We start from the raw sequence: 17,535 nt of genomic DNA, 5'->3' as shown, positions 1-17,535 counted from the left end.
GCCGTGAGAGCTCCATGCTGCTTTTAGAGAAGCAGCGACTGCTAGCTTAGCTACTGGCATCAGTCAGCTGTTAGCTTAGCTTTTAGCTACTGCAAGCTACTTTTGAACACTTCATTCGTACTCCAACATCACTGGGCTGTGTGTCTCATACAGAGCAGGACAGGTTGCCGGTCCAAATCTGAGAGGAAATGTTCATAATATTGCAGCAGCAGCTTGGGGAGTGCAAAGGATTGTGGGACACTGTTCCTGGGGCTTGATCTCTGGGTTTGGTGTGGTTGTTTACGTCTAAGTTTGTTTTATCATAATCTGGTGGATTTTTTTTTTTTTTTTTTTTTTTTTTTTTGTGATTCTGTTATGAAAGTGACCTCTAGTGCCATTGGGACCATGGGGTCTAGGGCTGCTTTCACACCACGGTAGTCCAGGACTCGGTTCTCCTGGGGAGGTAAGAATTTACACACCTTCCGTTGGTTCTGCTTGCTTGCACACTGCACTGGGGGCGCTGTCGGACAAAACAAACTCTGGCCATACAGGCAGAAGAAGAAATCCGGTTCATTTCATTTGGGTTGAAACCAGAAGTCCTGCCCCAGCAGCTAGCTAGCAGCTAGCAGCTAATGGCTGCTCTTCCTCACCACTCCATGTCTGACCTCTGACCTCCAGGCAGTTTCTAACTCTTTCTTTGTGCTTCTGCTTCTTCTGACTCACGTCGTTGGGTTGTCATTATTGTGCTAAATAACTACATTGTGCTCCACGTCACGTCTTCTCACTGCAGCTGCTCAGAGACTGCGGACTTCGAGGTGACCATAGGCCGTCCAAAAGATCCAGATGTTTGATCAGGGGAGCTTTCACATGAGGAATAAACCAGTCTTGATTTTTGCCTAAGGTCTGGATTTTACAGGGCTGGTGTGAAAGCATCCTCGGTTCCTCGGTACAGATGTAGCAACGGGACGTGACATGGAGCGCAATGCATTTTGGGTAGGAAACAAACAAGACCAACGACACAAATCAGAAGAAGCAGACACTGGAAGAACTGAACAATGTGTGGTGGTCAGACGTGTGATGAGGAAGAGCAGGCGCTGATCTTTGGTGGTGTGACTGTGAAACGGGCTGTGAAATGGGCATTCGGTTCGGCTGTAAGTAGTCTTAAAAATTCTGAAAAGGTGTTAAATTTAGCTTGTCTTTACAGAGTGACAGGGAAATGCTGCCATCAGAAACTGAGCGCTGACTCCGTGAACTCTCATTTACACCCCAATGAGCTGTTCTGTGGCGGGAAGAACATCTGAGAACCTGCACTTTTCCTGAAAGGCTCCCTAATGAGGGATTCCAGCTGCAGCATGAAGCCTCAGGACAGGACGCGACTGACAGCCGACGAGGGTGTCCTCGCACTCCGGGGTCTCAGAAATCCACATCCATGTGAGCTTTAATCCTGATTTGATTCTCATGCTGCACTCTGAAGCAAATCACATTAAGGTGGAAGAGGTTTTAGACATGTGGCTTCGGCCCACAAAGCAGGCTCGGTGTGAGTCCAGCTCACAGTGACTCTCTCAGTGACCGACACCCGCGGGGTCCACTTCTGTCACACTGCTGCTTTTCCACGGGAGAGCCCAGCGGACGCAGCAGCCGAGACACAATATGCCACCTCTCGCAGCGTTTCGTGGAAGAAGAAGGTCAAGAAGCAGGAAGAATGGATTCGTCCTGCTGGTCAGTGCTGAGCTTCACTTCCTGCAGCACATTTTGAAGTGCTTCTCGTCTTTCCACCTCGTTTCCACACACACACTAGCTTTTACAACCAATATTGGTAAATCTTTACAAGCAGTCAAATGATGAAGACTGCTGTTTCCACGATGGCAGTATATTCTACTTTCACGACATGTGCACGGCTTTAATGGAGCGGTTTTCCTCCTGGACTCTGAGTGTAACTTCAGCCTGATTGTTCAGTGAGACTCGAGCTTGCTAATCATGAATTTCTAAACAATCAACCACAAACTGTTGTCCAGCTCATGAAAAATGGTTTCCCTGATTGCATGGTTTCAAGCGAACGTAGCGCCAGTAGAGCTTCGAATCACGATTCATCGTCTGATGTTTTTGTACACTTGACAAATGAAAATATCAGCGTCAACATGGAGATGAATGAATGTTTAAGAAAAAGAGTCAACAGTCTCAAAGCGTCAGTTAGAGAATCAGATTGAAAGTTAGATTTGTTGAGCAGAAACCACTTAAAGTGGTCTTGATTTATTCATTGCTGATTTTGTTTGACAATCACTGTGGATGTGTTTCTACCAACATGAGCCAAATAATATTTCAGCCAGAAATCCCACCTGGTTCAGTCAGAGTCAGGATTTCAAATGTTTCTGGACATTCGTCTCTGCTTCTGCTTTCCAAAGAGAACGGAAACAACCGTCAAACTGACCAAGCTTTTAACCCCTAAACAGCAACGTTTCTGTCCGCCTCAAATAATTCAGCTTTATTTGAATCAGAGTTTGATTTGTTTCATGAAATAATTGCAGGTTTGTATTTCACTTTACATCCCATGTTAGCAGGGAAGCTATAAATACATGAATTCATCGTTCCTAATTTTCTGACACAGTCAAATGACTTCACGGCCACGACTGACGAAGCAGCTGAAGAATAGCAGACAGTGAAAAGCCTGCTGTCTGCCATCCACCATGTGACCGCCCAGCGGGCGCCGTGCAGTGAGCGACAGCCCGGCCTCCATCAAAAGACATCATTTATCCTTTACAGCACTTACTCATCTCAACAACAGTGAGTGACCTTGACTCTGAGTGTATGTATTTAGGAGTGTGGGCGTGATGGAAAGGTGTCTCCTGTGTACTCTATTGAATTGCTCTCTATTTTTGTGTGCAGACATCGCTGTGATGTTTCCTCACCATGTGCCTAAAGGGAGACAAAAGACAGTCTTCTATGCGTGATCAAACAATAGATGCAGTATTTTCCCTGCTGCAGTGTTGAAAACAATCGCAACACTCTGAAGTGGAAAGGTTATTTGTTGTAGTTTCAATCAATGAAAAGGAGAAAGCGAAGCCAGTCTTGAAAATAGCTTCATTCATTTCCTTACAGACGAGGTTAAGCAGGGCTGATACTGCGGCGTGAAGAGAAGACATCCCTGCTATCAGCAGCTCCTCCCGGTCCCACCTGGCTGTTCCAGCTCCACCTGACGAAGACGACAGCCAGAAGGCATCCTGGTCAGACACCGGGTCCACCCACACTGGTCCAGAGTGGAGGAATGACTCCCACACCTACGTTTCATCAAACCGAGCGAGACCTGCACAAGCTGTCCAAGGGCTTCACTGACAGGACCGGAGACGCAGGACACGGTTCAACAAACGGCGCCGCCTCTGGTCTGCTTGAGTTCACCGGGGAGTGACTGGCTGAGTTTAAGGCCCGGTCACACCGCCCGAACTTTGCTGGAGCGTTCCTTGAACGGTAGGGAGGGGGGCCGAACGCTCGTCACCGCGCACAAAATGGGAATAAAATCGAAAACACGGGCGTTAGCTTAGCGGTGCACCGCTGGAGCCGGCGTTGCTTTAGCATTGGTTTAGCGGTAGCGAGCGTTGGTATAGCGGCGTTCTGCGCATGCGGGCGTTGGCTCGGCGGGGGTATAAAGTTGGTTTAGCGGCATACCGCTTGTGACTACGGAGCTGAACGGATCGTTTTGATACCAATTCTGATAGATTTTTGATAGAAATGGATAGTTGAAGTTCATCATGCGACGTGGACAAAAGAAGAGGAAGGCTGGAGAAGGAACGGCAGCAGCCTCCAGGAAGATCATCACTGAGCAGGCAGCTGAAGCAGTGGAGTCAGGTAAATAGATGTGGCACTGGTTGTGTCAAGAAATATTTAACAACTGTGAAAAAATACTGTTCTGTGTATTGTCTATTCTGCTGCTGGACTAGTGCACCAATCATAGCAAGTCTCTCAGCATCTATTGTGATACAGGTCTGAACTCAACGGCAGCTCGATTCCAAATGAGCTCCTGGTCCATTTCTCCCCGTATTTATAGCCAAATTCTGGTCCCGCTCCGACACCTCTATACCAACGACAAACCAAAGTTCATCGCCGCCATGAATCGCTGCTTCAACGCCCGCAAAACGCTTTCAACTGCTCCACCGAAGTTTGTGCAACGTTTAATCGCCGCCCGGGCAAAGCAGCAGTGGTCCAGCGTTCAAGATTTCTGCGTTGGCCTGGCGGACCCGAGCGTCCACGAACTTGCGTCGTCTAGCGGTGCCGAACTTTGACTGGGCGTTGGTGGAGCGGGGGTGAACGTTGCCGGTGCGGAAAATTCGCCACTCCTCACCGCTCGCAATATTTTGTGCAGCTCAAAACTTTCGGAGCGGTAGGAGGGCCCCTCCAGAAACGTCAGCGGTGGCGGAGCGTATACGGCGTTGCGTTAACGGAGGACAACTTCCGTTAAACGGTGGTGAACGGTTACGAGCGGTGATGAATTTTTTTCACCGCTCCAGGAACGCTCCAGCAAAGTTCGGGCGGTGTGACCGGGGCTTTAAAATGAAATGCGATGACATGGAGCTTGATGCGTCGGTGGAGGAAGTTATCAAACGGATCGGAGCAGAGCGCCTCTGTCGTCCCAATAAATGAGCCCTGCATGGTGAATGTGACTCACAATGAAAAGTGCACCGGGGGCTGAAAATAGCTTTACAAATGAAATCCTCTGAGCATTCAGGACCTGTGCAGTCCAGGAGGTGATCTGTCCCCAGTCAGAATGTTAAGGATGAAACAGAAGATATCTTGAGCGGCTGTCATGACAGTAACAGCTGCATGTGTCCGGTCTGGGCCCAGGTTGGCCTCCGCCACATTTGGACAGCAAGCCCACCAGCTCATATGAACTGTTTTCTAACTCTCACTGATTTATTTTTGTTTTTCCAAAACACACATTCAGTTTTAAGGTTGCATCCACAAATCAATTTTAATAGGGAATAAGATACTTGGCAGCTGGGAGTGTAATTTGTGGGTTTTCAAACTTTTTTGAAATGCCTGTAATTTGTTCCATCTGACCTGCAGTCAGAAAGTAGAAGAACATGAAGTGAAATCTTTTTCTGTGGGCTCTTCACGCGACTGCTTCCTTCACTGAACTTATAGAAAGAGATATTAAAACCTCTGCTGTGTTGAACAAACAGCCTCCTAAACAGTTTTTCTAAAAAAAAAAAAAAAAAAAAAAACATGTTTGGTATTCATGGAATAAACTGATTCCATAGAAAGCTCTGAGAAAATGCCAACATGTTTTGGCTTTTACATCAGTTTGTGAGATGAAGACCAGAAGCTCTTCAATCTGTGATCCAACAACAGATTTCAGAGTGGAAAGTGAAAAAAAGCACTTGTTCAAACCTTCGTCACACGACTGTGGAGCCCTGAGCAAGGCAACTGCTTTTCAGGAATATTTGATCAATTTTCCATCAAAGAAATATTAAATTGTAAATCTGCTCAAAAATAGAGAAACACGTGTTAACTGGCAGAAAGTCCAATCAAGACATGAAATAAATCCACCAGACTTCATTAATCTATTATCGGTCGCTGATTTGACAAACAGCATTCATTATTTAACAAGCTTGTGGATTTTTTTTGTCAGATTTTTAATAGAGGCCCCCACTGAAGTATCTGCAAATTTCAACTCATCCTGTCATTGAAATAAATCTCAAGAATTTAGCGTACATAAACATCCCACATGCTTTTTTTGTACAATAAAATAAATTGAGCAGCATTAAACCGAAGAAAAACGTGACTTGTCACCTTTAGAACAGCGATTGGGGGGGGGGGGGGGGGGGGGGGGGGGTCCGAGCTGCGTTTGTGTGAACACTCAGTGAAAAATGTGTAAAATCAGTTGCCAGACTGTTGTGGCTGTTTTGAGTTCATCCACACTTCACTGAGGCCTAAAGTACCTCGGACAAGTTTCTTTAATGTCGTCACTCTTGGGTTTCTTCACAGACAATAAAAACACACGTCTTCTTTATAAAATAAAAGTGAGGATGAAACATACTCCCTCAGTCTGAAGTTTATCTGAAAGGTTAAGTTACTGTGACGTGTCTTCACTGGCACATTTCTTACGTCAGAATAAGCAACTCCGGCCAGAGAATAAAAAGTGTCTTTGACTGTATGATTTAAAGCGACAATACTTCTCTTAAAAGCTCGACGCTCCCTGGTGTTTCATTTATAAATTAAAATCATATTGTTCAGACAGTCTGCCTTCCTTCTCATGAGAGTATAATGTTCTGCTGCTGCCACAAATTATTCAAACTGTTATTATTTAATGTCTCTCAGAACGAGCCAGATGATCAGAAACACAGTGGTGCTGTTTTATTAGTCGCACAGAACTGCCTTCTTTGCTTCTTATGCAACGCCATGCAGACGCCTGCAGGATTCAGCATGTATCACCAGCTGGGACCAGAGTACAGAGTACTGGACTCATCAAATCTGGCCCGATCCAGAACCCGGCCCGGTCCAGATTGGAACTCCATGTTGAACTAAAAGACAACAAGAAACAGACTCCTACATGGCCTGTACCACCAGAGACCGAGGTCTGCCATAGTAGATCAGATCCAAGGTGCAGGCTGTGCAAAGATTCTCCAGAGACAGTCAGCGCAGAGTAACAGGGTGTAACATGCAAACCCAGTGTGAACCGAAGGACCCAAATCCCAGTGCAGCATCCCCCAAAGATGGTTGAGAACAACAGGAACAACTTCCTGTGGGAATTCAGCTTTGAAGCTGACAAACGGCTGCTGAAGACCTCAAACTCTGAAGCTCTGTGATCATCCTGTTGCCACGTTTGGTGACACTGACATTTCCAAAGAAGAAGAGTTCAGTGACATCCTGACAGTTCGGAGGTAAAATCAGAGTTTGGGAGCCTTTCAGACTCTCACACCTCCGTGAACTTTTTCTTCGCCAAAGTATTTATTCTGCATCTGCATCAGCTTAACCTTGCCAGTCTCCAGCCTCACTTGCAGTGCTTCCTTTTCCATATATTACCAGTGCATGCAGATGGAGAATGCTCAGTGAACTCAGTCAGGCATAACTAATCACTCTCTCAGATTGGTTCCTGACTCTGACAGGTAGCTCTGGTGGCTTCAGCCACTGATTATGTGCATAAATATCAGGGTGGGCACAGGTTGCCACTGTCCTCAGCGGTTTTCTTAAAGCAGGCTCTGAGGCAAGGTCGTGACATTAACCCTCACTTCTCCACTTTCTGGACATATGTTGGTTAGTTTTTTTTGTTTTTTTTTTTTTAACATTAATCTCAGGTTGCAGTTTTGCTCCGGTGGAAATGTCATTTCATATTTCCTCTTCCCATTTTTACAAGCTGTGGACAGGATTTTGACGCTTTAATGGACCCAGTATAGTCATTTTTATATCATCTACTGAGCAGACATTCAGCACTCAACACAGAGAATTTTCAACTATTTTATATTTTTCAGTGAGAATTGACTTGATCAGTCGTTGAGGGGCCATTCCTTCAAACCCTTTCTCCTGAGATTTTTGCCAAACGCTCAGATAAAATAAAGTTGTTGTCATAAATGTCTTTAAATACAGGATACAGACTGGCTGTCTCATCTCAGAAGGAGCATTATTCCAAAGGGAGACATTAGTCTGCTTCTGCATTTTTTTCTCTGCACGTTGGCTGCTGAAAGCATGGCTCCAGCCTGACAATTCAATCCGCCGCCGGTTTCCGGCAGCAGCGGCGCATCTGAATGCACGGAGCCGCCTCTGCAGCCCCGACTGTAAATGAGGCTCAGACATTGTTGAACATTGCATAAAGACCAATGGGAGGAAACTCACCGTTTTCAATTATTAAAATGCACGGGGATTTTCTGAGGCCTCTGCATGTGGATGGATGCAGAACGCGTCTCGGCCTGCCAACATTTGGTCAAGTACAAGCTTGCTTGTCTTCACCTCCTCACGTTTTGCCAGTGAGATTCACCCATTCCAATTTCCTCCACTGAAAAAACAACGTTTGTTTTTTTGTTTCTAACAATGTACATCTTTGGCTCTATTATTTCTTTAAAGAAATGAATGTTTTTATGAAGACAGGCAGGCTCCTCCAGGGTCTCGCTGAGATAATGTTGAGGTCAGTCTGACTCCCTTCAGGTCTCTCTGTTGGGAAACATTTCCGCAATATGACGCGACCTTTTATTTTCTTTTACCAACCTGCAATATAGAGTATATCCCAGCTCCAAGACTTTCTGAGTCAGAGCAGCAGTGAGCTCGGAGTGGAATGATGCTGAAGAAAATATCCTTTATCTGCTGTTCAAGCTTCATATCATTCCTGTGTAATGTTTCTCATGAGTGCTGCTGAGCTGTTGGATCAAATAAACTGAAAATTTGAGGCATTTTGAGGCACGGCTGCTTTTTTCAACAACGCTTCATCAAAATGTGAGTCAACACAAACGTTCCTCCTAATTCCAACGTTTCCATGAGATGTCCTCAGTGACAGTGCTTCCTGGTGGCACCAAACTGCTCAGAATAAACCAAGTCCTGGATCACTCCTGTCTGGTGGCACACGGGAGTCGTGGTTAGAACACCAGCCTCACAGCTCGGGGACCCGGGTTTGATTCCCGGGCCTGATTGATTTTTCTTATCACTATCAGATATGAACTTGAGTAAAAATGTGTTTCATAATTCTATTTTTTGTTTCATTGAGTGTTTCTTTTATCTGATCCAGAGAAGTGATTTTCCTGGTGTGAAGAAATAATGCATGTCAGATTAATTTAACTGTGGCTGCTGTGCTGTTCAGTGTGAAGTGAGTTTTTAGGAGGAGTGTGGAAAATCACGTTGCTAAAATATACCTCATGTAGAACAACAGGCTGATTTACTAAGATCCTGCGCCAGCAGTGTAAATGACCTTGCTCAGAAAGACGGATCTGTGCTGCGTGATTGATCACTAACACCACGAGTGACGTTATGAGAGTTAAAACAGGCTGTTTGTGATCGTTATACTCAATGATACTGGCTTCCTTCATGTTTTGCTGTGTAGTGTGTGTTTAGGTCAGTGATGAACCGGTAAATTATCTAAAACAAGCGCTGTTTTTCACCCGTTGTCAGCAGTGGTGGAGATGGACGATCATTCCTGCACCTCAACGGAGCTGGTTTCTTTTTTTTTTTAATTAGGATTTCTCCACTACAAGCCACACAAGCATAGCCTCTGCATGTCCCTCCTGTGTGCACAGTGATGTGTCCAGAGCGGACCCTGCCTCCGCGACCAGTCGACGGTAACACCGAGGTTCGAAGTGAAGAAACGGCTGATTGAGCTCAGCAAATTCAGCAGCTCTCTCTGAAACCATCCAGCCGGCTGAAGCGGCTGGAGAGAGGACGAAAGAGAGCCGTCGATGGAGGCTTCCTACAGCACGACTTAGATCTTGTTCCGAAAGTTTCTGAACCAAATCGGACAAATCTGGACGACGCCAAATGTCAGTCATCATTTAAAGGTTTCCCCAGTGCGCTAAGAAAGTTGTTGTTGTCCTTCTATCAGTGAGTGAGGCCTCCAGAGGGGGGAGAGGGGATAAAAAACAGCCAGAGAAGACCCTCAGTGGTGTTGTACAGCAGCTCTGAGTGTGTTTGTGTCATCTGAGTGTGTATATTTTATGGGAAATCTATAAAAGCAAAGCATGGCACTCTAGAGAAACCTGATTAGGTTTGAGTTGAGTTCTACAATCAAAATTAATTTGGGAGATGCTTCGGCTCCTACCTGAAGCAGAGTCATTAAGTTAAGAAATAGCTGCTCAGGCCTGCAAAGTGCACAGTTAATCTAAACTAGGCTGATGCAGGCTTTTTAATGGTCACTGGTGCACCACTTAGGTGAGGCTCTGGCACGAGAAAGAAATGAGCACCAGCGGCCGTTCCTCACCGAATGCAGCTAACGTGTTGTGCAGCTCAGCACGGCATCACTCAGGCTTTAGGAGACAAACAGGACACTTTATCCTACAGATACTTTCGCTTTTAAGCAATCAATAATTTACCTAATTGTAGTCTGGAGTTATATGTTTCAGAGATTATAGTCATTAGGGACGGCAACATTTATTAGGACTCATTTCCAATAAGAGATGGCTCTCAGACATAAGCTTCTTTGTACTTGAACACACTCTCCAGGGGGAACCGTGCTTCCAGTAATTCTCTCTTATCTTCTTTAACCCTTTACAAGGGTGACATTTTCATTAGTTTAACTTACCTGAGCAGCACTACAGCCTCGTTTGTTTTTACATGACAGATCCATTAAATAAAAAGAGGAGAGCTGCGATAGCTCTGGAAAAGCCACGCCGCAATTAATTCCGTCCAGTTCCATCTATGAGGGAGTCTCAGAGTTCACTAATTGTGAGCTAAAAGTGTTTGAAAAAGCAGAGGGGACTGTAATCCAAGGACGGAGCAGAAGATCGTCTCGCTAAAAGAGCAACTCGTGTTGGTATTTGAGGGAAATCAGACGCTTCTCTCCACCAAGGTTTATGCACGATTTGTGCTTTGATTATTGCGGCGCTCATTCAGACCTTGTGAGCCGTGTGTCCAGGCCTTAGAATTAAGCCAGCCTTTACTCCAGCGAGTCATATTTTCAAAATCAATCTGTCGGACCGCTCCCGCGGGGAGGTTCTTGTTAGGGAGGGATGAAACACAGCCATGTAAGTGATACCCAGACATACTCTGCCAAATCCACAACTCATTTTCTTTTTCTTATTCTATTTTCTTTGACTTTGTGGGCTTTATTTTTCTCAAACAAGAAGAAAAGTTGTTTGATTATGTGCACAAGACGTGTACTGTGAAGCTGGCTCAAAGAACCATGAAAAAAAAAAAACAGGTAAAAATAATTAAAGTGGCACTAAAAATAAGTGCTGTAAATCCCAGTGGATGACACTGAGCTTCCATGATGGGAGCAGTGATTGTGAAAGACGTTTATGTGAATGAATGCTCACTGCATGAGCACAAAAACCACAGGCACAAAACTTTGCAAACGTCGAACAGAGACTGGGACAGGGACTGGAGGAAAGATGACGGACTTGTGAAGCCGCGTACGACTGGATGCTGGTCCTCCAAAATAAAAATCCCTCTTTGCACTCCGTAACGCATAATTATCTGGTGGGGAAGGCGACGCTCCGGTGTGGAGCTCCAGATCCGGAGGAAATCCAGCCATTCATGACAATGCCATTACAATGCTAATTCCAGAAGCCGTATCTATGGCCGTATATCCATGCTTGAAGCTCCTGACGTAATTTTCTGCTGCATATCTGTTCCGGGTCCATAAAGCCACCCTAACCCTTCTGTGTGTGTGTCAACAGCAGCCACGGCCATGAACCCTGCATTGTTTTCAATTTTTTCTACCATTTCCATGGAAACAAGCATCGTTTTCAAAACGCTGCTGCTATGTAAACTGGAAACTTTTTTGGAAGAAAAATGTGAGAACAAGGCATTTTCACTTTAAACGTTGCGTGAACGGATCCTTACAATCACCAGCTGATAAATGTTTTTTGCACACAGGGACAACATGCAAACTCCACTCTCTCTCTCTCTCTCTCTCTCTCTCTCTCTCCATCCGAGCCTCGTCTGCTCATCACTGACTCGACCTCCAGGACTTGAGTGAGTTTTCTGCCAGGAATGAAAGGTTAGCTGGAGAGGAGAGCAGGAACATCCTCATGCCTGCTCGGAGAGCGCACTCCCCTGGACCGAGCTGGAGTGTGTGTGAGAGTGTGTGTGTGTGTGTGACAGCGGAGCGAGGTGGAACAGCCAGTGTTAGCTAATGAGCATACCAAGGGGCACATTAGTTATTTATTTGCCGGGCTTGTTGGTTAAGAGAAGGGCGCCGCAATTAGCTCTGAGGAGACGACATCCCCGAGAGGGGAACACCGACGGCCCCGTCTGGGACGCTGAAGGACCTGTAGCGCCCCCCGGGGGGCGTGTAGACGCGCCTGCGACCCAGAGTGACGTCTCTAAAGCGGTTACGTTCTGGGGGCTGATGGGAGTCCGCGGCTGGCGGGAATTCTGCCGCCGCAGAAAGAGAAAGGTTATGAGGACTGATGGCGCTCAGCTGCAGCGCTGCATACCAAACACACTCTAATGTACTTTTCTTTCACCCCTTTGACAGTTCTCAGCGCTTCCTTCCCTCAGAATGTTTGAATTAATCTCAGAGTTCAGAATGAAAAGCTGTGGGTTTTTTTTCTATTAGCGTCTGTCAAATGATTGGATTTTTACGTTATTACCAATTAAGGAATCCATTATTCCTGCCTGTTAGGGAGCGACTCCTGACTGAAGAGCAGAGAAATGAATATCAAGATCAATAATATGTCATTAAAGGCCTGATATTGGACAAAGGCGTGATCCAGCTTCTTCAGTGAATGTGACTGGAACCGTGTCGTCTCTGAAATCCAGAAAACAAACACCGACAGTGAGAACCTGAAGCTCCGGTCATCCATCCATCCTCTCTGTTGTACTGGATGACGCCACTGAAGATCAGCTCATTTGATCAGTTTCCAACTGAGACAGTCTCTCCCATGTTTCTTTATCCAACAGGAGTTTCTGTTCTGAGCTTCTTTAATTCAGTGAGGTTTACATGCAAGAGAAAAACACACACACCTTTAAAGTGGATCCAGAGATTCTGCTGAATGACAAAAGGATCAAAGTGAAAACACCTGGACTGCACCAAAGCAGACATTTCTCTCTGCACACCTTCATTAAAGCGAGCGCTGTGCTCCACACCGGCGAGGCCCGAGCCTTCTTTGAAATGTCAGCCTACCAGGATGCTAATTGGAGCTGAGGGCCTCCAATCAAGGGAACAAAATAGTGTGTCCAGAGAGGTGAGTGCTAATGAGATGAGCTCTGTATGTGGGGGAAGTTGGTCTGATTGAAATCACACAGCAGAGGCTGGCCGGACTGTCAACACGCCATTTAGTCAGTAATAAGAGCAGCATCCTCCTGCTTTTCTCCTCCGCCGCGTCATTTTAAGACGGGCAGGTTAAAATAGCCACAGAGCTCCAATAATTATGAGTAAGAGCGCTCGCCTGAGCGCAGCATCCTCACCATGGCGCCCGTTAAATCACACATCTGGTCATTCTCCTCTCTGCCGCTGCTGAACGTTTCAGTGAGTGAAGGAGAAACTCCTAAATGAGAACTGCTGTGCTGGAGCTTTTTAGGATGTTTAGTATGTTAAATCGTGCTGTAAATTACTGTCAAGACCAGTTTAGGATCAGTGAAAACATTTATTGGGATAAAGAAAAACAACAGGCCAAGAAAAATTATGAGAATCAACTGAAAAATACACTGATAAAAGCACAGAACATGGCGTTATCTGGGATTATTTGGGGTTCCAGATTGATTTTAGGGTTTTCTTTCATTCCTCTGTCAGAAAGCTGCTGCTGGCTTCCTGACCGCTGGCCTGTAACTTCTCTTCCTTTTCCAGGCTTTTCAGCGTGCGAAGCTCTCGCCTGACTGCTGGTTTTAAGAAGAATGAGGCCGAGTGAGTGGTGTTGGTTCATGATTGCAGCAGCATTAACTCTTTCAGCCACAGCTTCAGAAAGCACATCACAAGAGGAGGAGGAACCCAGACGGCTTTTGACTTCATTTGATGTTTGCTTTGTGCCACGGAAATGCTGGGAGGTAAAAGAAAAAAAAAAAACGCATGTGAAACGTTACCGGAGGGACGGAGTCTGAGCCTCTGAGCGAGACGAGAAACGTCTTCAGCATCTCTGATGGGTAACCGGCTGCCTGCACGCCGGAGCAGGGAGCTTTGTTTTTAGAACAAACCGGTCGATCCGATCAACACCCCCTCATCACGTCTCTCGTCGTAAACAGTGAAACCTGCAGATGTGCTCTGAACACAGACCCAAGCTTCGGCGTGAGAGGATGAAGGGAAACATGCCATGTCCGTTTGAGCGGGTTTCCATCAGTAAGAAGCGTTTGTCTGGTTTCCTCTGCGGCTTCGGGCCGTCGGGGACGTGTCGCCGCCATCTGCTGCTGCCTGGCTCAAAGAGCCGCAGACAGGCAGCCTGGCACACACGCATGTCCTAAAAGTATTACTCAGACGTTTTTACCAGTTTCTCTGCTTTTTGGGAGTTGAACTGTCGGCTGTGGAGCACCGGGTGAGAATGAGATCTGGACTGACGTGTGGAGCTGCTGCTGGCGTGTGCCGGTATGTTTAAATATGAATCAGGCTAAATAAATTCTGCTCTCTTTCTTATCAGCTGCCACTAGAAGTTTGGTTTATTCTTGTTCTTTCCTCACACTGTTTGAACAAACATGCTTTGTGCCTTGGGTGGATGTTTGTGTGTCGGTTTGATGCCGATCAGACTCTCAGATGACGCCTCAGATCCAAACGTCTCTCATGTTGTGATCTATGAATCTGGTGCTGCAGTGTGAAAAGAAGCGATCCATGCTGGTTTTAATCAAAAAGCGACGCAGCACCACCCACCAGCTGCTCATCATACACTCGTTCTTTACCCAATCATTTAAGGTTGGCTTCAGACGGGACACGCCCCTCTCTGTGATTACAGCCACCTCTCTCAGAGAGAACGGTCATGAAGCAAGTAGAAAGTTCCATGGTCATCCGTCGATCAGCTGGTTTCTCCTGAAGGCCACTGGAGTGGAGTTTATGTGAATTTCGTGTTTTTATTTCAGATTTTGTTTCAGCTTCACCCAAACACCGCAGCAATGAGAAGGGGAATAATCTGTTATCAGGATAAAGTTAAGCTGAGAAGGTCAAAGTTGGATCAGCTGATGGAAATCGCTCAGGTCTGTGGTTCACGTGGTTCCGGCCGGTTCAGGAGTGAGAATTTAAATGAGAGAACTGCCTGCAGCTGCACGTGTTCACTGCAGGTACCGTACACAATTAATGGTTATAACTTTAAAAACGTTCATTTCTCGGAACATTTCCAGTCCCTCAGAGTCCACCTGAACAAGACAAACATTAAAGCAAATGCATGAACACAGCAGCTACTTGAGGCTCAGGTAAATGCAGTGAAGGGAGGGAGGCAGCGACACCCTGAGGAACTCAAGCACACTCAGGAACGAACACAGTATGCAACTAATTAAATTATTGTTATGTGATAAATACTGATGGTATTTTGAGCAAGTACATCTTATTGCTGTCAGTTTTGTCAGATTTTCTGTTGCAACATTATTAAATTGAGTTAATTTTGAAAGCAACAAATGAAACAAAATACTCATAGTGACTAGATAATATTATCTCAATTTATTGTTGTTATTTCTCATGTTCTCATGGTTCTCTGCTTCCTGTTCAGTTTGAATGAAGCAGATCGGATGGTTATTACAGGAGGGACGAGAATTTTACACTTTCTGATTTCTCCCTGAAAAATCTTTTTTCTGGTTATCTGATTGTAAAATGTGTCTCTTGTGTCTGGAAATGGTCAAACCTTGGCAGTAAAGTGGAACATGTGAGCAGTACTGATACCAAATGGGTTAATAATATTACTATTGACTATAATTTTGCCCTGACGAGCCTTTAAAAGTTGAATTGAATTTTCCAGGATTGAATGTGTCTGGTACAGGAATGTTTATGGGAAATAAACCACTGAAATAAAGAAGAATCTGTACGTTAGGCTTTTTGTATCAGTTAATTTCACAACAGTGATATTTAAAAAGAGAAGTGTTGCGCGGCGCTTTATCAAAACCGATCCTACATGAGCACATTTCTTTTGAGTTGAAGACATCTAGTGTCTGTAGCGGTCTCTGCTGCACACAAACTGTTTATTATATCGCTGTTACACTGCAGGACATAACAGTTCTCCAGGATTCTCTCAGTCTTCGGGGTTCAGACCAGATCCTTATACAACCAGCTGATAACAACGGCGCCATCTAGTCTGAGCAAAGCGAGGGCGAGGGAGCCAGAGAGAGACAGGAATAATGATCAAGCTGGAAATGAAATATCAGAATATAAAATGCAATGTGTAACGACAGAGTGTGGAATGGATGGAACTTTAAGCTATAGAAGATTTAAATAACCCAAAGACAAATTCTAACAACATTGCGGTGTTGAATGTTTGCAGGGATACATACGGCAGACTGTGATTATGTGTGAAAATTCAAATGGGCTCAGGCTTCTTATTGGCTGTAGTTATTGATTTTACATTCAGTAGTTACAGCAGTGAGCAGTTAAGATGCAGGATGGTGTTGGAGAACTGCAGCGGAAAATTGATTCAGTGAAAAATCCATTTTTAGTTTCCATGTTTGTTAACTACACAACAGAACATTTAATGTCAAATCAGTGTGAAAGCAGTGATGGGTAATACTTTAGGGTGTTTTTGAAACTGCATGAAGGTTTTTCCTTGACCCCATATCATGAACCTTGTTGCAGATTCGGCTCTGTTCAGCTTAAACTCTTCTCAAAGTGAAAACAGCGAGCCGTCCAGCACCGCCCCTCTTTTATGTACGCTGCTGATATTTTGTTTTTTATTAGAGATCCTCCCTCTTCAGTTCCAAAGGTTCTATTGACTGTTGATAAATTCTGAAAATGATCAGGCTACAAAATACAGTGGCAACAGTCAGAAGCCAAGCCTGCATCAAGACGGTGTTTCCAAGCCTTCTCTCTCCATCCCAGTTCAGGTGGGTTCCCAGTGGAATGAAACACTGCGGTATTCAGTTAAGCTGAGTTAAACAAAATAATCTCCATAAATATAGAGCCCTTACTGCAGAAACTGAAAACAAATTTGGATAAGTGGAAACTATTGAATCTTACTCTATGGGAAAAATGAGCACCATCACCATGCGGGTTGCTCTCCAGTTTAATTATATATCAGCGATGATGCCAATAACAATAACAATACCTTTCTCAAACAAGATAATGGGCTAATCAAAAGTTTGTTTGGAACGGTGAAAAAGGAAGACTTGGACAGAGAAATCTCACAGCTTTGAGGTGTTGTGGTGGATTAACTCCTCCAGACTTGGAATGATATAATTTTGCCTGGAAATTAACAAACTGTCCAGAAACTGGAAAGGTGGGGACTCGCATGGATTAAAGTTGAACAAGGAATTGAAGCTCCAGTTAAATTTATCCTAAATATTCAGTACAACAAAACCCAGTCTTATAAGATCCACAGTGGGCGCGAACAGAAGCACAAAAGATACTGAGAATGTATCCCCTTTAAGACATTTGTTCTTCTGTGTGCAATATGTATGGAACGTGTAGTTTTCTGGTGGCTGCATTCGTAACTGCTCATGAGACTCTCATTTCCAAAATTCACAATGTTCAGGATCAATCAAAGCATGGGTTTATTCTGGGTTTATTATGAATTATCACTATGAAACAGGACTCTGCTGTCATTAAAATACCATGATTGTGCCTTGGATAATATTCTATATTACTATACTTTACTATATATTGCTATACTATACTTACTTTTAATCTAATTAATATTATTTTTATTTTTGCTTTTGTTTTGTTCACTGAAAAAGGAAAAATCAATAAAGACTTAAAGAAAAAACAAAAGAACAGGGATTCAGTGAATGTCTGCTTCGGTTTGTCTCTGTTGTGCTCAAGAAAACACATTTCATGTTTCTATTTCTGTTTCTCCAGTAAGAGGATGC

The 17,535-nt window shown here is 44.7% G+C and overlaps 1 long non-coding RNA gene across 1 annotated transcript; it reads right to left on the bottom strand.

Moving 5' to 3' along the window:
• Positions 1–942: 942 nt before the first annotated feature.
• Positions 943–16,103, bottom strand: LOC115404880 (uncharacterized). The gene is made up of 3 exons (XR_003933384.1): positions 16,093–16,103; positions 8,379–8,382; positions 943–1,018 (listed from the first exon to the last, which is right to left on the bottom strand). It is a non-coding gene; the product is annotated as an uncharacterized LOC115404880 (long non-coding RNA).
• Positions 16,104–17,535: the final 1,432 nt, after the last annotated feature.

This window comes from Salarias fasciatus, chromosome 18 (genome assembly GCF_902148845.1).
Source record: "Salarias fasciatus chromosome 18, fSalaFa1.1, whole genome shotgun sequence".
Classification (NCBI taxonomy): Eukaryota; Metazoa; Chordata; class Actinopteri; order Blenniiformes; family Blenniidae; genus Salarias; species Salarias fasciatus.
This window is presented reverse-complemented; position numbering and strand designations above follow the sequence as displayed.